We start from the raw sequence: 16,489 nt of genomic DNA, 5'->3' as shown, positions 1-16,489 counted from the left end.
GACTGGCATTTTAGAAGCTGCCATCTGGTAGGTTTCTGGAAGATTCTAGGGGCCTCTACTGAGCACTAGAGACATTAATAAATCACTCAGTAAGGTCTGAAGAAATACAAAAGAGCATCGCCTTTTACAGACAAGGAGACAGGACCCAGAAAGGCTAAGATCACCTCTGATACCTTGGTTATTCAGCAACTGCCTTGGCATTTGGCTCTGGTGTGGTGCCACCGTGCTTCTCATCAGCTCAATGCCCTGGGATCCCATGCCCAGCCTGTGTGTACAGGGTGGAGGTGGAATAGAAGGGTTTCATTCCTGTCCTTCAAGGTCTAGCAGAGGTCTGGGCCCTGTTTAGTTTTCCACAGAAATGGGGGAAGATCAGACCTTCTGGATTTGGGATGAGAAAACTATTTTACCTGTCCAGAGGGTACTTCTGAGTTCAACAACACTAAATGTCACTAAATGTGACAGTAATATAACTGAGTCCCTATGATGTTTTTATTTTAAAATATGAATGTATGTGTATGTTTATTATTAGTAGTAGTAGTGGTAGTGGCAGTAGTAGTATTTTGCCACCAGGGTTATTTCTGGGCCTCCAAACATGCATGATTTCACCATTCCTGGCCAACCCTACTTTTTTTTCTTTATTGAGTGTATTAATGGTTTATAGTCAACAGTAAAATACAGTAGTTTGTACATGTGTAACATTTCTCAGTTTTCCACATAACAATTCAGCCCCCCCCAGGTCCTCCTCTGCCATCATGTTCCAGGACCTGAACCCTTCCCCTGCCACCCCCAGAGTCTTTTACTTTAGTGCAATACACCAATTCCAGTCCAAGTTCTGCTTTGTGTTTTCTTATTTTTCAACTTCTTTTTTATTAGTAGTAATTTAATAATGATTGACAAGACTATGGTATAAGAGGGGTACAATTTCGTACAATCCCCACCACCAGAGTGCCATATCCCATCCCTTCCATTGGAATGTTTCCTATTCTTTATCCCTCTGGGGGTATGGGCCAAAGGTGGGAGATTTTGCTTCTGTAATTGCTTCTCCACTGGACATGGGCATTGACAAGTTGATCCATACCCCCAGCCTGTCTCTATCTTTCCCTAGTGGGGTAGGACTTTGGGGAAAAATATTTTTTAATTTACTCTATTTTTTGTGTGTGTGAGTTCTCTGCTCAGCTCTGACCTATGGTGGTGTGGGGGATTGAATCTGGGACCTGACAGCCTCAGGCATGACAATCTGTTTGTATAACCATTGTGCTATATCCCTCACCCCTGACCCCACTTTTTTTTACAGATAGAGGGTGAGAAGCAAATATGGAGGAACAGAGAGACATGGGGGTGGGACTAAGTGGTGGTGTACCTTGTTGAGCACATAAGTTACAATGTGCAAGGACCCAGGTTCAAGCCCTTGGTCTCCACCTGCAGGGGAAAGCTTCATAAGTGGTGAAGCAGTGCTGCAGGTGTCTCTCTGACTCTTTTCCTCTCTATCTTCCCCTTCCTCTTAATTTATGGCTATCTGAGTACAATAAATAAGAAATAAAGATAATAATAATAATAACATAAACATTGTGAAATTAAAAAAAAAGACACGGGGAGATAGTATAGTATTGCTTCACCACTCATGCAGCTACCTCTTTTGTTGCTCTACTGGGTGAGACATCTTCTAAACTTTTTATTTTGTTTTGAGAGAGAGAGAAACAGAGAAAGAGAAAGAGAAGGAGAGAGAAACCAGGGCATCACTGAGCTCTGGCATATGTCAGACATGTAAGTTCTGTGGTCTGACATTGAGGTATCTATTCAGACACACCTTACAAATTCTTTTTAAAGTTTTTATTTATTTGTTGGACACAGACAGCCAGAAATTGAGAAGGAAGGGGGGTGATAGAGAGGGAGAGAGACAGAGAGACACCTGCAACACTGCTTCACCATTCGTGAAGATTTCCCCCTGCAGGTAGGGACCAGAGGCTCGAACCTGCGTCCTTGCACACTGTAACATGTGCGCTCAACCAGGTGTGCCACCACCTGACCCACCCTACAACTTTATTTTTTTAAATATTTATTTATTTTCCCTTTTGTTATCCTTTAAAAAAAATTATTGTTGTAGTTATTATTGTTGTTGTTACTGATGTCGTCATTGTTAGGACAGAGAGAAATGGAGAGAGGAGGGGAAGACAGAGAGGGGGAGAGAAAGATAGACACCTGCAGACCTGCTTCACCACCTGTGAAGCGACTCCCCTGTAGGTGGGGAGCTGGGGGCTCGAACTGGGATATCTCTCCAGATATGATTGCAGACATTAGGACTTTATTGGCCAGTACTCACACTGAGAATGCATAGCCCAGTCCTGGCTGCAGTTGATGTCCAGATATCTGATTATGCAAAATGAGACAGATTTCCCTTCCTTCCTTTCTGAAGGTCCTCCTCATCCCTGTGCTCTATAAAACAACTTGATTTTGTTCTCCCAGGGAGAATGAATTGGGTAGACTTTACCATTCTCAGTTTGATCAATTCTAAATCAATCTTGCCTCTCTCCAGGCACTTAAACTCCAGCTGGGTTAGACTCCAGTTGCATGTCAGATGCAAACATAAGAGTTGGGTTTCTACACCAGCAGTCTCTTCCACCCCACTCAGTATTGTCTACTTCCTTGGTTGAGGAAATAAAAGGCTGTCTTTTCTGGCTCTCATACAGAAGCCCATTATAGTCTCTTCTGTGAGTTTCAGAGCTCTCCTCAGTAAAATAAAACACACCTTTCCCATGTCCGTTGGTAAATACACCCCCCAAATAAACATCAGATGGGGTCATTTCTGGCTTTGTATTCACTCTGCACTGTCTGCCTACAGCATCTCCGCCCCCTGGGGACAGGAGCTGTACCAGATCTTGGATGCCATGACTCTCATTACTAATTACAAAGACCTCGGGCAGCCTATCAAGACACCAACCAGACACCTGGGCTGTCCCCGGTCAGAACTTGCTCTCTACACAGAGGTGTGGGCGGCTCCTTCCCTGGTTGACTTTTTTTGTGTTAATTGCTTGGCACACAGACCCAAGCTGCAGCTGGGACTCTGAGAGGCTGGAGTGGTAGGGTTTGGGGTTCCTGACTAGAGATTCCTTCACTGGTGACAGCCATGCTACTGCAATGAAATGATCTCCAGGGTCTCTGCTAGGGTGCTTGTCCATTCAGCTGTGTTAATCAACCTTCTATTGTATCAACTAAGTCTATTTTCTGCCTCCCTCACACCCTGCCCCAAATTTCAGGAAGACAAAGCCTTCCCTGGTCTAGGACTGGACCTATGAATTTGCTCCATTCAAAGGAGTGTGAAACAATTTGCCCACCCCAGTGTGTGTTCTACGGATTGTTGAATATGCAGGGCAAATGGACCCTGGCTCTCCACGGCCCCTCTTTTGACACTAGGGTGTCTCTACCTAGTTCATGGGGGCACTTGAAAGCAGAGTCTCTTTTTCCCTTCTGATTACAATTATCATTGTCTTACAATCCGACTTAAGACCACAAAGGATGGCAGGCAGCCAGGGAGGTGTACTCAGTGGGTAGAGTACAGGACTTGAACGTGTGAGCTCCTAAATTCAACCCCCAACACTATTTATACCTGAGTAATGCTCTGGCTCTCTCTTTCTCATTACATTTATTAAAAAAAATAAAAAAGAAAGTGGCCCTAGATGGGCAAAGTGTTCCAAACTCCTCATTTGAGAACTAAGGGATAGGGAATGTGATACTGTCAAGCTCAAAGGTCAAGACCATAGGACAAGTCAACAACAGCCATTTCAACATGAACCTCATGGGATATGAGGTCTGAGGTCAATCTGGCTACAATATCTGTCACTTCACTGATCAATAGGGTTGATTTGGCTGATCTGGCTGTCTAAGCACATATCCCTTTCCTCCCTCACCAATCCATGTCAAGACTTTTTGGCAGACTAGGATATAGCTCACCTGGTAGAGCCTACTTTTTACCACAGAAGAGGACCTGCAGTCAGTCTCTGGCCTCCTCATAGGAACACTTGCCCAGGTGAGCTTCACAAGTGGTGGAGCAGGACCATGGTGTTTCTCTTTTTTCTTTCTCTTCCTCTGTATCTTGAAAAAAAAATTCCTTTTGGATGTGGTTTATGGCCTTATGTACCTTTTGAAGCTGTGCTCAGAAGAGGATGATATTAAAACCTTCAAACCAGTTCTCAACTTGTGCCTTGTGTTGAGTTTTGGTTTTTTTTTCTGGGGTAGGAGTTTAGCTCAGTTTCTAACTCCTGTCCCTGAATGTCTAGAGCCTCCTGGTTTCTGACCTGATTGAGTTCCTGACCTCATCTGTCTCCCCAATGCACCTGAATTCTCCCTTGCCCCATGAATTTTTCTTATTCAGGCTGAGGGATGGGGTCTCTGTTTCCCCTCATCCTCACCTTCATTCTGAAATAATTCTTCAGGATCAGATCCTGCGTAAGAAAATGCCCAGAGCACAGAGTCCCAAGAGGTGGGCCTGGCTGGTTCCAGTGGATGCACAGAAGTCAGGGTCAGGGTCTCAGAGGGCAGGTGGGAGACTTGGCACCCCCTCCCCCAGTCTCCAAGACTGAATGAATAGAAGTGCAGGCGGAAACACCTGGTGGGGACGGAAATCCAGGACAACTTTTATTATCCCCGTTCACAGGTCTATTCAGACTCCATTGGGGGCTTCCCACTTCCTCTGTTGGCACTTCACACTCATTCATAACAAGAAAGGCCATTGTGCTCTGCACTTAGGGCCAAGGAGCCCCACGGGGCGGGCACTCAACGCCCAGGCCAGGATGCATGTTTTGTAAATGGTATATTCCCTGCTGAATTGCAGGTTCTTATTTTTTCCTCTTCCCCTGAAGAAAATTTTAAGAGGGTTGTCATTTTTCTCCCGGCTTCACGGGTGAAAAATAACTATGATATCTATTTCTGAGGCCTGAGGTGGAGTGTCTCACAATTTAACCTTGGTCTTGGGTCCTTACCCTGGTGTGGCCCCCACATTTCTAGCTGGTAGCTGGGTGAGGGGTAGAAACCAGGAGCCCATGTACAAATCACCAAATGAAGGCAAGGGCTAGCTACCCAGGGTGTCTTTCAGTTGCCAAGGGCATAGTAGACTCAAGACTTCTTGGCAGACTAGGATATAGCTCACCTGGTAGAGCCCACATTTTACTACAGAAGAGGACCTACAGTCAGTCTCTGGCCACCCCATAGGAACACTCGCCCAGGTGAGCTTCACAAGTGGTGGAGCAGTGTTGTTGTGTCTCTCTTCTTTCTGTCTCTTTCTCTCTCTCTGGAAAAAAAAAAAAATCTTCCTTTTGGATGTGGTCTATGGAGTAGAGTCTCTGTTCAGACAAAGTCAGACCAGCTCTGCACAAACCCCTCCTTCTTCTCCATGCAGAACTTGGGGGGGAGGGCGGGTAGAGGGTCCTCCCCAAAGGCCCTTGCCAATGCCCTTGATGACAGGAAGTAATCAGAGGTGAAGGTGGTCAGGAGTCTAGGCTCTACTGTGTAATCAGATTCTCAGTAAAGAGGTCAGTGGCTTAAGGGGGTTGGGGGGTAGCTCAACCCCCACTTAACCACATGTGAGGACCTGGGTTCTAACCCCTGGCTACCTCATACAAGCACCACACAAAGGAGAAGCTTTGAGAAGGGTGAAGTGTGTCCGTACTACCTCTCCTCTTCACTCTCTTTCTCACTCGCTCCCTTTCTCTATCCTTTCACCCTCTATGTGACCAAAGGAAGTTCACCAGGAGCAGTGGAATCATGCAGGCATGAAGCCCTGCTGGCAGAGATAAAAAGATCTCTGGCTTTATAAACCATCAGCAGAGAGGTGGCTGTCCTCTGCCAGGGCATCAGCTTGGGGCTACTTGGACTTTCAGGCAAGTCTCCAGACTCCTCTCCCTGAAAGAGAAATATTCCAGCTGTCACTGAAATCAAATTTGAATCTATGCCCAGTTCCACAGAAAACTAAACTGTTGTACCAATTTCTTCCAAAAAGGAAAACGTTTTACCGTTGTTTGGACCTCTGATCAAGGGAAGACCTGTTCTTCAAGTCAACCTCCAGGTCCTCTCAAGAGAGTCTGTATCAATGCATGTAGATGGAGGAGGACTGGAATGCTTAAGGGGCTAAATTTAGTGACCATGCAAGGAGACAGCCAAAGCCTTCAGATCTGCCTGCCTCCAGAACCATGATTCCTCAAACTTTTTTCTAGAACAAAACCTATAATCATTCCTGACCTTCATTATTTAAAAAAGGCCAAGGTCAGCGGGAATGGGTTGGGGGAATGTGAATCTCTGATGCTTTTTTTTTTCTTTTTTCATTTTCCAAATTCAGTTTTAACATAGTAACTATGCAGAAACCTGATAATTAAGTTTAACCCAGTTTGTCAATCTCATGTTTGTGTGTTCTCCACCAGGGTCACGTCAGATAGCTCAGTCCTTATGGATGTTTCACCATGAACCCATGTTTTGCTAAAAACCTTAATGGATGATTTGTTTCCCAAAGCAGGGCTTCTAGGCAGCTAGCAAAATATGTGAACAGATGCCTGTGTTCAACAGTTACCTAACAACAGGTTTTTGTTAGTTTACTTTAAGTATTTGTTGCTGAAGCGAAAACAGTTGGGGTCAAGCAGTGGTGCGCCCAGTAGAGTGCATGTTACTATGTATGAGGACATGGTTCAAGCCCTTGGTCCCCACCTTCAGAGAAGAAGCTTCAAGAGCAGTGGGGCTCTGCTATGGGTGTCTCTCTCTCTCCCTCTTCCTCCCTCTCTACTTCTTTTGTCTCTATCAGAAAAGGAAAATAATGACCACTGGGAATGCTGGAGTCTTAGCAATAATGCTGGTGGCAACATTGAAAACATAAAAGGAAATCTGTTCTCCTCCTTATTGAAATGGTTAGAAGACTCTATTTGGATTCTGGCAACAGGGACAAGTAAGGAGGTTCTCCTCTGAATATAACAAGAACAGGAGGAGCAGGGTTGGGTTGGTGAGCTAGACTTACTAACAACAGATGTGGCAGGAAGGGGGTTCTTGTTAACAAGACCTGAGAGGATGAGAGTGACTGGATACAGAGTGGAGGAGTCTCTCTGAACTGATTTAGTAAGAGTCCTGCTAAAATTATACTCACCAAAAATCCTCAAGACAAAAGCTGGTGACATATACACACAGGAGAAGAGAGGTTGGGATGGATGCTGGCTCCCCACCAGAAACCTAAGCACCCACAGAAAGGTCTTTACTCACCCTCCCCTCTGTGGGTCACCACTTTCCTGGGTGTCATTAACCTCCAAATATCCCAAACACAGACATTCCTCTTCTCTCTGCCCCAGCCAGGCCTTGTCTCTCCATAAATTTTCTCCCCAAAGTGGGTTTGACCTCTATTCAGCTCATTTCTGCTCCTGTCATAAATGCAGTGACCCCTGGGCCTAGGCCTGGCTGAGAAGCCTTGATCATAGTCCTTAGAAGACCATGAGAGGGCCTCAGTCTACCCACCCCTCTCCCCCTACCCCATACCAGTAAAATTCACACTGAGCAGACGGCTTCTCAGATGAAGGCTCCATGTGGTGCTGAAACTCGAACCCAGGGTCTTAATGCACAACAAGACGTGCTCTACCAGCTGAGCTATATATATGGGCCCCTTGGACATGAGTCAATAAAGAGATGATTAAAACTGGGCTGGGAAATGAGTGCAGCCTAGAGTGTTCCTATATATGACCATGGACTGTGAGCTCAGACCTACAGGGACACAGAGGCTACACAGGCTCCTGTGCTGAATATGGGCCCCAGATCAGATTGATGGGGTTTACAATTAACTGTATTTATATACTCTTGTCATATTTGGGAGCTATGCTCTTCCCCAATCCAGCTTTCTAGTCCTATTTCCAACTCCCAAGACAATTCCTTAGCCCACCTGCATGTTAGCTGCCAGGCTTAGGTAAAATTAATAAAGTCATACCCAGGTCCTTTGGAATATACTTAAATAGACTTCCTAGCTTTTTCCAAAATGGAGACCCCAAATCTCATCTGCTGTATTCTTACCTTTAAGAATAATGATAACTTTCCTTTAAGTTTAATGATTATTAAACAATTTTTTCTGCTTTATATCTTAGTGCTTTTCAGCCACCGAGTTGCAGATGCTACCATGACACCAACCTGACTTTCCTGGACAGACAACCTCACCAATGTGTCCTGGAACCCCACCTCTCCAGAGCCCTGTCCCATCAGGGAAAGATAGAAACAGGCTGGGAGTATGGATCAACCTGCCAATGTCTATGTCCCATAGAAAAGCAAATACAAAAGCCAGACCTTCCACCTGCACCCCATAATGATCTTGGGTCCATGCTCCCAGAGGGACAAATAACAGGAAAGCTTCCAGTGGAGTGGAGGGGACACAGAACTCTGGTGATGGGAAATGTGTGGAATTGTACCCCTCTTATCCTACGGTCTTGTTGATTATTATTAAATTAAAAAGGGGGGGCTGGTGGTGGCACATCTGGTTGAGTGCATATGTTACAGTTCACAAGGACTCAGGTTCAAGCTCCTAGTCCCCACATGCAGGGATATACCTTTGTGAGTGGTGAAGCAGTGTTGCAGGTGTCTCTCTCCCTCTCTGTCACTACCTTCCCTCTTGATTTCTAGTTGTCTCTATATCCAATAAATAAATAAATAAATAAATATCTTTTTTTTTTTAAAGGGCTGTAAATATATCTCACTTGGGAGTGTACACACTTTGTCGTATAGGCTACCAAAGTTTGAGTCTGGCCCCTACTGCACTGGGGAAATCTTTGGTGCTATGGTTTCTCCCTCTGTTTCACTATCTCTACCTGAAAAAGCCAGAGCAGTGAAGCCGTGGGAGGACAACAAATAGTTAAGGTTAAGCAAGGTCACTGTAGAGGATTTCTGATCGAATAAGGCTGTGTCCTTATAAAAAGAGGGTATAGGGTTTTGAAAACTGCTCACTTAAATAGTGTGCCTGCTTAGCCAATGTGCTTGAGTTAGTTTCCAGCCTAGTCCCTATCACATAGGAGAAAGGTTTGGTGCTATGGTGTCTTTCTCACTTCGTCTTCTGAAAAAGCTGTCCTGGAGCAGTGAAGCCAATGTTTGAAATCACTTTTGGATCAGCAAAGTCAACTGGCAAAGGTATGGTGATTACCAAAAACAGGAATAAGATGGAGGAGGAGGATAAGGAGGAGGAGAGGGAGAAGAAGGAGGCAGAGGGGGAAAAGGGAAGAGAAGTAGGAGAAGAATGAGTAAGAGGAGGAAGAGGAGGTGGAGAAGGAAATCAGCGGGCCAGGGAGATGGTGGGCAAAATTTATTAGAGCTCTTGATTTGCATTCCTGGGGTCCTGGAGATCCAAGGTTCAATCTCCAGCACCACTATAAACTGGAATTAGTTTCTCTTTCTCTATCACATTGTTACTCCCTTTCATTGAAATAAATAATAAATAAATTTTAAAAAGCAGAAGAGGGGATGAGGACGTAGATAGAGAAGAAACCAGGTGAAGATTCAGGGAAAAGAGAGACCTCAGATGAAAGCACCCCTGCTAACACCATGGTCATGGACATCTAGTCTCCAGCACTGAGAGCACACATTTCAGTTGTTTAAGTTCCAAATCTGTGCTCTGACCCCATGCCCCACACCCACCCCAATGCAAAGAGCACCCAGGGTATACGGCCCCCATGTGAAGAGGCAGGGTTGCCTATCTGTGAAGCTATGTTGTTCATGTCACTGATAATCTTAGTGTTCCATGGGTTTTACGACAACAAGGACATCTCTCTAGCTTCCCGTCAGAGTTCCTAGAGGCACAAATCACAGTCAGGTGCTGTGTTCTGTAAACTTCCACTCTAACAAGATACTAGATGTTAATGTCAGGAAAGATTCAGAGATGGGAAAGACATAGGATCCCTCAGTGGCGGCAGATTCTGCATTGCAGGGGACTGTCACCACTGCTGAGGGCAAAGTTCATGCTCCTCTGAGCCTCAGGGACCCCAGGTGGCCGTGATCTGTGTGGGGTTCTAGAGTAGCAGGTAGGACACAGAAAAGTAGGGAGTACTTTCAGAGAGGGGAACATATAGGTTTTCTGAGCTGAGCTAGAGAGGTGAGGGTAATTAATAGTGGGAGGCAGTGAGTGGGACTGGGGTGGAAGGTATAGGGGCTAGAAAGAAGAGTCCCTGAGTGGGAGGCTAAGATAGAAGTTCTGAGCTTCAGAACTGAGGGTGAATTTGGCTGTAGGGTTGCACTCCTATAAGGGCTGGCAACCAAATTCATGTGATTGTCCACTTCTGACACAACTTCTCAACTCTGGGTGGCTCCAGTCCCTCCTGCAACTCCCTCCCCCTCCTGGTTTGTTGTATTCATGCTCCTCAGGCTGATGTCATGTCAACTCTTATTCAGGAGTGCCCCACCATTAACACATCATCAGTCCCCATGTCCTAGCTTGATATGCCACCTCACATCTCTCCCTAGTATCCTCTAGTTCCTCAGTGAGCCCAAAGGCCTGGGGCCAGGGCTAGGGTCCAAGGCTGCTCTGAGAGCCTGTGTTTGGGAGGGCTCCCTCCCACCCTGAGGAGGGCTAAGGGGACCCAGGCCCCACAAGGCCAGGCTCAGGAGCCAGCACCAGGAAAGGGAAGGAGATCTTGCCTTTTCATCTGGGTGACAATGCTGAATGTAAGCCAGCTGGGGGAGGGGCTGAAGGCCCCCAAATCAAATTATGAATGGCCCCTTCCCCTACCGTCTGTCCGGAAGTTTGTGGGCAGGGGAGGGGCCTGGCCTGTTGACAAGCTGCAAGGTCAGGGCCCTCCCTGAGGTAAACAAGTTCACAATGCCTGCCAGGCCCCAGCTCCTCTTCTGGCCCTGGTCCCCTGGGCCCTGGGCCTCCTTGTCCCTCATCCTTGCTGGACTCTGTCACTGCAGAGCCACCGCTGCTTCCTCAGGGAAAAGCTGGCCTTTTGTGAGCTCTCACTTCCTCCTCCTGTGGGAACCACTTTGGACCTATGACATCTGTATCCAGGCTGGTTCTCAGGGGGGCCTAAGGTGGGAAAAGAGGAGGGGTGCTGGGCAGGGAAGGGGGGTTTGCAACCTGTCCAGGCTGGGATTGTCATCCTGGGCCTGAGAGAACAATGAGGGGACCCCTGCCCCCCCAGGGGTAGATGCTGGTAGAGCTTCCTCTTCCCACAAGTCTGCTCTTTTGTGTGTGTATATGTTTATTGGGGGGTCAGGGGAATTCCTTTGTGGCTTTTGTTTCCCTTTTTTTTCATTTGGCCTTTGGCTAGCCCCCAGGCTGGAGGAGTAGGGGGGCCCTGATGCTGGCAGAGATGAGGTAGAGAGGGCTTTGGAGAACCCAGAGAAGTTCTTGCATTAGACCAGACAATGGTAATGATGGAGCTTGTGAATGAGTCTTTGAAAAGAAGTTTGGGGGAGAGGTGTGTGTAATTCTGGGGTCCCCCATATGCTTTTCTGATGGGTGGACCAGCTTTGGGGTCTAAGCAGAGCTCCCCCCGAGACGAGGCAAAGTGCAGATAACTGGGTCAATGAGACAGCTTACCTGGGAAGGTACATAGTTTATCATACAGGTGACCCAGGTTCAGGTACAGCCTCCACCACACTCGGGGAAAACTTTGGTGCTGTGGTTCCCGCTTGTTTTCTAAGAAAGGGTCTCAGGAATTCCTGTCTTCCTGTGTGCTCCCCTGGATCAGGTCAGGTGTGGTAGATCTGAGCCAGAACATCCAACAGAGCCGAGAGAAATCCCAGCCTGTAGGAGAGAAAGTGCCTTGACTTTGATTCTCTGGTGAAGTCCAGGTGACAGGATCCTCCATGCTCTAGTAAATTTTTTCCACTCCTGGGAGAAGGCAGGGAGGAACTTGGTCACCAAGTTCAGCCTGAACCTCTAACCAGCAGGTAGGGGTCAGTTTTCTACTCCAAAGGACATCTATGTAGCTGCCAGTGTGGGCACTCAGTGAGGTCACACCCAGCAAACTCAGGCTACTTAGGCACTGGGACAACAATTTCTGGGTTGACTTTCACAGATTCCCTTCTTTTCCTTTTCTTCCTTCTCTTTATCCTCCCCCCTCCTCTTCCTCCTTCTACGTGTCTCTCTCTCTCTCTCTCTCTCTGTGTGTGTGTGTGTGTGTGAGAGAGAGAGAGAGAGAGAGAGAGAGAGAGAGAGAGAGACATGAACACACACCAAAGCATCACTCCGGAACTCACAATATCATGCTTGAGAGTCCAACACTTTATCCACTTTGCTGTCTCCTAAGTCACAGATTCACTTCTTTAAACCCTAATGAAAGGTGCTCACAGGTGTCTTTTAAGAAAGGAGAAGATTGGTCAGGTGACGGTGTTGCCTTAGGCAAAATGCTCAGGAAATTCTGAAGTGGTCTGGTTGGCTCCCTTTTCCTCATTTCACGGAACTGCAATTTCTTCCATCCAGAAGATTTCACCACCTCCTGTGTCTACTGGCCCCTCAAGGTGACCTGGAACCTTCAGAGCCCTTCCTCCATCACTCAGATGCTCTCCCAGGCCCCCTCCTTTTCATAGTTGTTGCCTGAATTTTCATGGTTGGATAAGAATAAAGGCCCTGATTCTGGACTTTGAGGCTGCTTCATCACCAAGCACCAGCACTACCCAAATGGAGAGACTTTGCTGGAGTTCTTTCTCTATTTGGATAGGAGAAAGCTCTGGGAGATTTTTGGTTTGATATTAGACGCAAGGAAAGTGGGTTTGGGCTGGAAACTGCTCCTGGCCTGAATGGAGAAAAACACAGAATTTTACAGTTGAGAAAGTCTGGGATTCCCATGGACTCCTTTTGCTAAGTCATGTCTTGTCAACAGGAGAAATGTTTGGATTTTTAAAATGCTACTCAGCACATCTGAGCAGAAACGTATCCCTGAAGTTGCCTTTGTCTGTCCACCCACCCCTGGCATTACAGCTTGACAATTATCTTTCCCAGGGCTTCATGCTTTCACAGGAAGGAATTTCTTTTCTTTTTCCTTTATTTGCCTTAGGATAATTATTAGCATTTAAAAACCAATTTTCCACCACATTCTTTTTCTTTTTTTTTACTTGTTCTGATTTTTTTTTATTGCTACCAGAGTTTTCACCAGGACTTGGTGCCTGCACAATGAAACCACTGCTCCCAGTGGCCATTTTTCTTTCCTTCCTTCCTTCCTCCCTCCCTCCCTCCCTCCCACCCTCTTTTCCTCCCTCTCTTCTTCTCTTTCTTTCTATTTCTTTTTTATTAGATAGGACAGAGAGATATTGAGAGGGGAGGGGGACACAAATAAAAACAGACACCTGCAGACCTACATGGTTCTTTATGAAGCTTCCCCCCTGCAGGTGGGAATCCAGGTCTTTGCACATGGCAACATGTGCACTAAACTGGTGTGCCACCACCCAGTCCCCGTACCACCTTCTTTTTTCTACTCTCACCTCAACATGTCTCCTCTTCCCATCCACCCTCTTTCCCTCTGTAAACTTTGTTCTGTTGTCAGTGTTTACTGGTATATTTTTATATCTTTTTGTGTGTTCATAAAATCTAATTTCTTTTTTCCCTTTTGTTGCCTTGTTATTATTATTGTTGTTGTTATTGCTGTCATTGTTGTTGGATAGGACAGAGAAAAATGGAGAGAGGAGGGGAAGACAGAGAGGGAAAGAGAAAGACAGACACCTGCAGACCTGCTTCACCTCCTGTGAAGCAACCCCCCCTGTAGGTGGGAAGCTGGGGGCTCGAACTGGGATCCTGATGCCGGCCTGTGCACTTTGTGCCATGTGTGCTTAACCCGCTGCACCACCGCCCAGCTTATTTTCTTTTTAAAAAATTCTTGGGAGTCGGGCTGTAGCACAGTGGGTTAAGCGCAGGTGGCGCAAAGCACAAGGACCGGCATAAGGATCCCGGTTCGAACCCCGGCTCCCCACCTGCAGGGGAGTCGCTTCACAGGCGGTGAAGCAGGTCTGCAGGTGTCTATCTTTCTCTCCTCCTCTCTGTCTTCCCCTCCTCTCTCCATTTCTCTCTGTCCTATCCAACAATGACAACAACAATAATAACTACAACAATAAAACAACAAGGGCAACAAAAGAGAATAAATAAATAAAAGAAATATTTAAAAAATTAAAAAAAAATTAAAAAAAAAAAAAATTCTTACATAGATAATCTAATAAAAATTATTTGGTCTTCCACCTCTGACTCTAGAAAATCAAATTATAAAGTCACCATCACATTCTAGATTTATTCAACTGATCTTCAGGCAAGCAATAGAACTGTGACATAAGTCCTTCTATTGCATATCTATACCTGCAATGAAGGAGGAATTTAAACAAGTAGTTTTTTAATTAGTGACTCATTAATGATCGACAAGATTGTGGGATAAGAAGGGTACAATTCCATATAATTCCCACCACTAGAGTTTCACCTCCACTGGAAGCTTCCCTATTATTTATCCCCCGGGACTATGGACCAAAGATCTTTATGGGTACAGAAGGTGGGAGGTCTGGCTTCTGTAACTGTTTCTCTGCTGGACATGGGCATTGACAGACCAATCCATACTCCTAGCCTTACACAGATAGTTTCATACCCTGATGTTGCACATACAGATGATGTCTTCCAATAATTGTATTTTCTCTTATGACTTTGCAAAACACCCTCCATCTCCTTCCATGTCACTGCAGATGGTAAAATTCTGTCCTTTTTATAGATAAATAGTATTCTAATGCGTATACACACATCTTCTTCATCCAACCATCTGTATATGGGAACTCTGATTATTTCCATATATTTAGCTAGTTGAATAACGCTGTGATAAGTTTTTCCGTGGATATTACATATTATGTCAGTGTTTTCATATCTTTCAGATTCCAGAAGTGGGATTGCTGGATCCTATGTTAGTTCTGTCTTTGGCTTTTTGAGGAAGTTGCATAACATCTTACAAAATTTGTTACATCAGTTAATTACCAACAAAGGGGCCTTGTAAAAAGTCCCACCTGAGAAAATTAGTAAGTGAAAATCTCTGTTATATATTTTCACCACTCATGGCCAACTTTTTCAAACAGAAAGTGAGATACAGAGGAGAGAGATGGAGAGAGGGAAAAATCACCAGAGCACTGACCACACCCTACGCAGTAGAGGCCAGAGTCAAACCTGAGTCACATACATGACAAAGCAGGTACCTTTCCAGGTGAGCTAGCTTGCTGGCCTGGAATCTCTGTTTTTTATTTTAATTAATTAATTAATATTGCTACCAGGCTTATTGCTGGGGCTTGGTGCTAGCATTATGAATCCACAACTCTTGGCAGCCATTTTTTTCCATTTTATTTTATGAGAGAGAGAGAAATTGAGAGAGGAACGGGGGGGGGGAGAGAAAGAGGGAGGAAGATACCTATAGACTTACTTCACCACTCATGAAGCATCCCTCCTGCAAGTGTGGACTAGGGTCCTTGCACACGGTAATATGTGTGCTTAACCAGGTGTGCCACTGCCTGGCCCCTGGAATCTCTATTAAGTCAGTCCCCAACCTTACTCCAAAAGGAAGAAAAGGAGTATCTTTAAAGCCAGTGACAGGGGGTCGGGCGGTGGCGCAGTGGGTTAAGCGCATGTGGCGCAAAGCGCAGGGACCGGCGTAAGGATCCCAGTTCGAGCCCCCGGCTCCCCACCTGCAGGGGAGTCGCTTCACAGGCGGTGAAGCAGGTCTGCAGGTGTCTATCTTTCTCTCCCCTTCTCTGTCTTCCCCTCCTCTCTCCATTTCTCTCTGTCCTATCCAACAACGAATTGCGTCAACAAGGGCAATAATAATAACCACAACGAAGCTACAACAAGGGCAACAGAAGGGGAAAAAAAATGGCCTCCAGGAGCGGTGGATTCATGGTGCAGGCACCGAGCCCAGCAATAACCCTGGAGGAGGGAAAAAAAAAAAGAAAAAGAAAGCCAGTGACTTTTGGTACTACAGTTTCTACTATCTCTGGGAAGCTTCCCCTTGGCCCAACACAAGGATTTCAGAATCAGCTATAGAAAGAGCACCTGAAGGAAACTCTCCAGCCATCTCCAGCTATTTTCAATGGGGGTTCTACCACCTGATCATCTGGTATCATTACCATCCAAATGTGCTTGGTTCTGCTGTTAAGCTGTGTCATAGGGCAGGAATATTCCAAGACAGGAACCTAGCAAAGGTTCAGATTTGGAAATGGTTGTGGACTCCCACCAGACAGAGGTAAGGATGTAGGGAAAGCAAATAAAACAGGGAGAACTCTTTTGTCTTTTTCTTTCTTTCTTTTCTTTTTTCTTCTCCAGTTTCTGGGGCTTAGTGCCAGCATTATGAATCCACTGTTTCTGGAGGCCATATTTTCCTTTCAATTTTATTTGCTAAAGCAGAAGTTAAGAGGGGAGAGGAGACAGGGATGGAGAAAGACATCTGCAGACCCACTTCACCACTTATAAAGTGTCCCCAATGCAAGTGGGGAGCTCAAACCCCCACTTGTCGTTGTGCATAGTACTATGTCGTTGTGCATAGTA

This window comes from Erinaceus europaeus, chromosome 2, assembly GCF_950295315.1.
Source record: "Erinaceus europaeus chromosome 2, mEriEur2.1, whole genome shotgun sequence".
NCBI classification, from domain to species: domain Eukaryota; kingdom Metazoa; phylum Chordata; class Mammalia; order Eulipotyphla; family Erinaceidae; genus Erinaceus; species Erinaceus europaeus.
This window is presented reverse-complemented; position numbering follows the sequence as displayed.